Below are 5,330 nucleotides of genomic sequence, written 5' to 3'. Positions count from 1 at the left end.
CCCCCCCCCCCCTCCATACACACATCGCTTCAGACAACGCCAGCGGGCCAGCTGTGTGCGTTCGATAACGCTCCTATAGTTAATCAGCGGCCAGTACAAAACTCTTGTTGGATTACGGCGTCTATTGGATTTGGCCGTCCCCCAACAGCATCTCAATTACCTCTGATGGGATGTCCAAAGTGGTGATTTGCAAAGTTAGTTTGTCCAAATAAAAATAAACTTTCAGTAGCACGCAAGCTATCGGCCGGGACTATGTGGGACTGCGTGCATGCGATAGCTCTGCTATAGGCTATCAGCTGACATCGTAACACAGTTTCCGTTAGTGGCATCCACCTCATTTGATCGGCAACCCAACAGCGTCTCACTCAATGCTATAGGTCGGCTGCATAGGCGATTCGCAAAGTTACGGCGTAAATTTAAAGCTTATTTAGTCGTGCGCAGCGTGGGCAACCATGTGCACATGCAGTCGCTGTGGGGGCACAATCGGCCGTCAACGTGATTCGCCCATCGGTCGACATGACCATCTGTTCGAGTCATCCCTTGACGACGCATTACTAATACGGCCGGCCGTGAGCTTCTACAAGTGAGCTTTTCGTCATATCTGGTGCTTGCCTTAGTTTCTTCAAAGGTGGAACATCCTCTTTAAGCAGAGACCATGGCATAAGCATAAATGCGCGTCATAAGACCCTGGCATAAGCATGGCGTAAGCATAAAGCAATTTTCGAGCCTAAGCTGGCAGGCTGATTTCGAGTGTAGGCCTAATTGGCCTATTGTGTTGTACTGGCAGCTGATATATACTGACAGTGTGTTCTTCCCGCGCGTGTTCACTGATGTTTCCACGACCGCCGTATGCTTGCCACGACTCTGTGAGACGGACGGCCGCAGTAAACAAGGCGCTGTCAGGGCGTAATTTCAAGGTAAATCGTCATTTCTGACGGTGACCTATTTACGGTGCTGGCTGGAAGCACCACTGCAATGTCATTGTGTGCACATGGTTGCACCCGCTGTGCACAACTAAAGACATTTTAAACTGGACGCTTTTTCACTGTTAATCACCGCTCTAGCCGGACTACCAGCGTTGGGTGAGACGCCGTTGGGAGGTTGACCGAATTAAAATAGATGCCCTAATGGACGACTGTGCTGTACTGGTTGCTAAAGGCATTGTAGCAGTGGTGCCGATTGCATGCAATCGCTTTCCTCTTTCCGCACAGCTTCGTTCGTTTGGGGCACCGCGATGCCTCAAATGAAACGCCGCTAGCGGTCCGTGGGATGTTAGGCTTGTAGTGCGCTAGCAAAGTGGCGTAATTCCCAGATCACCCAACACAAAGTGCTGTGTTTTCACTCCCAAAAATTGGATGTCTTCCACAGCAAACGGGCGCGAGGCGTCGTACGCTACTGCCAACGTGTTCATGGTGTCCTTCGTGAGAGTGGATTGAATATTTGGGTGTGATGCGTCCACCCAACCTGCTGGCCCCTCAATGGATATAGTATCTAGTATCCATAATCTCCAGCCATCGACTTGTCTTTGGCACGTGCGCGAAAGCAAGACACCACACCGTTCGTTGCTAGAACTACAACCTTATAATATATGGAAACACATCAGGGGCACAAACCACATTTGCGGACAGCTCTATAACGGATACGGACGTCAGTTGCGCCTTTGTGTGCGGCCAAGACAGTCATGTTTCTGGCGTGCAAGTCTATTTTTATACGGCAGAACCCGTTGCGATTAGTAAGGCACTCCGCTTTATACAGGTGGACGGAGATGTCTTGCACGTGAATTTATCAGACTCATTAAGAAGTCTGTTAGCATTACGACGCTTCAGCTTTACAACTTTCCTTATACAGGACATTTCATTACGTCTTGACTCTTTTTGCCAGTCCAAAAATATCGTAGCACTGCGCTGAATTTCAAGCCATGCAAGATTTGCTGGAAATAAGCTTCCCGATGCCGCTGCAAAACGTGTCACGCCTTTTCCATGCACAAGAGCCCATCCAACAATCGCCACATACTTATACACAGATATTTCGTCGCTTTTTACGGGGTCGTTGACAGAGCGCATGGGGTGCGGTGCGCACCAGCAGACTAAAAATAATTAAGTCGTTGTCCAGGAATGGCGGTTGTCTTATCGGCAGTGAAGACGGATGAAGTCATTCTAAGCTGCTTCCGGATCGGCCGTCACACCACCCATAGCCACCTTTTGCATCGCGATGAATCGCCTCGATGCCGCTAATGTAACGCAACGTTTACTGTGCGTCACGTGCCCGCTTCTTGTCCCACATTACAGGTTGAACGTCTGCGGTACTTCGGCCCGAATGCACCGTCTCGCACGCTCTCCGATTTACTCGGTAACGACTCATCACTCATCGAATATCTCTTTAAATTCCTGTCATGAGTTAACTTTTGGTCTATGTATACACACCGGCTCAAATCGTTCGCGGCATATAATGGGTCACTTTAAAATGTCCAATTAACGTTGATTAGGACATACGCTATGGGTGCTTTACGCCGGCGTAGTCTAAGTACCCTAAAGCCCTAATTACTACTACCACTCGTTCGCACGTGTTAGGCCAAGCCATTCTGAATAAGCTGTCAGCTTGCGTTCCCAACGATATGATGAACGATAAACGATCGGCAATTATATCACGCCGTTTTTGCATATGTTTTGCTGTAGATTTAGACCACAAGTAAGCTTCTCACACAATTGCAGAGGTGTCATTGTGAGACTTTTCACACCAGCTTGCGACGGGCTTGCAAATGCAAGTGCAATGCATGTGCAGGTCCAATTGCAAAGTGCAAGGCGCTGGTTCCTCCGCAGCAAAAAAATTTGGGTCGACTCAAAAATTTCAAGATTCAAACTGAGGTGGCTGAAATCCGGAGGAAAATAACGTTTTTGGGTAGGTTAGGTCAAACCTGTCGGCTGGCCCCGCTTCCCCCCCCCCCCCCCCTCCAAGCGATTTATAAGTTACGCCACGCGAGTGAAGTTATGGAAAAGCTAGATATTGCGCTGCCTACATCCAGATTGCATCCAGCAGCAGCGCTAGTAACTGCCACGGGCCACGAAACCTATCAGCGAACATGAACGATCGCGAACTCATGATCGTATTATAGGTACTCACCCGAAATGGCGATCCCGGCCCCCCGCCAAATGTGGGCGATGGCCTTTCTTCTTGGATGTTTGTCCGAATCGTTGGGGTCATCTCGCGCCGTGTCGCCATCGTACGCAGAGAGTTAACCCCCTTCATCCTGCTCGGATGCACCGCAGTACGCGACAGTGACACGCCGCTCGCCCCCGGCAGCTGACCAGCGCGGCTCCGGTGCTGGCCTGGTTCCGATTTGAGGAGACTGCCCAGCCCAGCGAGCGCTCCGCGTGCTCCACGAGCAGTGCCAAATAACTCCGGCCGGCGCCTGCCGCCCGTTCTGCGCAGACACACCCCAGGCGATGCCGGCTCGAGGCGGCGCCTGCTCCGCCTCGAAGGAGACCATGTTTGCATATTAGCAGAGCCCCGCCACCGGCGCCACGTGGAGGCCCGGTGAACTCCGATTAGCATTAACACGACCGTGCATCATGCAGTCCATGGTGTTCGTCGAAGCGAGCAGCCGGTTCCCCGTCCTATTGACAGTACCCAGGCACTGCGAACAAGCTCGACGAACTCCACGAAGACTGAAAGATATAGTGCCTGCCTGTAAATCAGCTAGCATTGTTCGTTTGCTCTGTTGCCTTAACCAACTGTTTCCGCTGCGTGCCGTGCGTGTTCATTCGGCAAGCCGCTGGTCTTGTTGCTAATTTACGGCTGTTGGGCTCAGCACGTCATCTCATGTAGTTTCGTGGTAGTGTCTTTAGATTTAAAACCATTTAAGTGATGCCTGACGCATGATGCGCGATGTATGTTTAATTGGAGTCGCTTGCATGAATAAGTGATGCACAATGTGTGATGCCTGTGTATTTGAATTCGCTTGCATGTACACGTATGCACACGTATTCTAACTCTTAGTTAGATATGCACTATATCGTTCCACTATCGATATGCACTATATGTACTATATGCTGGCTTATATGTACTTACTTAATCCCCTGAATGTCGGCGTCTTGTGAGAACTGCGGCTCGCTGCATCAAAAAAAGCAAAAATTGAGTAGGATCATCGGCAGGCAATTTTGAACTCACTTTTGCTGTTCGTTTAGATAAATGCATGTTGCCGAAATATCAATGCACCTATATTTCCATTCGCCTCGTTTTTCTCAGAGGAATAAGGCAGTTACTACTGTCTTGCCAAATATTTATCCTGATCACCAGATTTTGAGCTTGCATTTAGGGGTGTCGTGGTGAAAAAACTGTTTGAACCTACCTTGAGGGGGGGGGGGTAAGGCTTCATTAGCCTTCCTTGGCTGCGCCACTGCCGCTGATTTTTTGATATCATGACCTCAAAGTTTTGTGCTGAGTTGAAGATATATGCAAGGGTGTACTGTCAAGTGACGTTGTAAATAATTACTATATTGGCGGTAACCAATATATACAGCAGCGCACATCCTCAGGAGTTCCTCATCATCATATCGAGTATCGCCAATATAGTTGTTTAACTATCTGTCTATTGAGTCTATCTTTGTTTGACCAGTACCTCCTGTAATATTGAAGGTTGTTCACTCACGAAAAGAACTTCGAATTCATAACGCTAAGATTTGCCAACTATTTCATGGGTTTTATGGAATTCCATGCGTTTCGCTCATGTGTTCACTGCTTAATATGCATTTCAACTCCCCAGTACAGTGCAATGTGTGCATACAGCTCCAAAATGCAGTGCATTGGTTTCTCTACAGCAAAAGATCTTGAATTCACAAAAAATGATCAACATTTTTTGGAAATCCCGAAAGCAAATTTAAGTAACCAAAATCCGGGGAACAAAATTCGGACAGGTTAGTTTAGCTCTGTCGGTTGAACCCACACCTCCCCCATCGTGTTTAGAAATTGACACCCCTGTGTACAATCGATAAAAATGTAAGTTAGTCGGTCTACGTATTGAGAATTACGGTTGACAAAAGCTTATCAGTTCAGAGACCTGACATCAACCGAAGCAAGTGCACATCATCGTCCAGACCATCGCCGACGGCCCGGGAGTAATGAAGGCCTGGTGGCGCAAAACATGCGTCACTTCCGGACCAGCGGGGTTACGCTTGGTGCGTCGCCGCGCAGCCGCGTTGCTGCGATGGAAGTCCGTGGCACGCCGGCCGTGAACCGGAATATCAAATACAAGGCACGCACCAGCCGTGGGAGGCCGTCTCTGGAGGCTGCAACGTTTATGTTGTCAGCGTGTGTTGGGCAGCAGAGACGCA

Source organism: Pollicipes pollicipes, unplaced genomic scaffold (genome assembly GCF_011947565.3).
Source record: "Pollicipes pollicipes isolate AB1234 unplaced genomic scaffold, Ppol_2.1 Scaffold_7261;HRSCAF=8764_pilon_pilon_pilon, whole genome shotgun sequence".
Lineage (NCBI taxonomy): Eukaryota > Metazoa > Arthropoda > Thecostraca > Pollicipedomorpha > Pollicipedidae > Pollicipes > Pollicipes pollicipes.
This window is presented reverse-complemented; position numbering follows the sequence as displayed.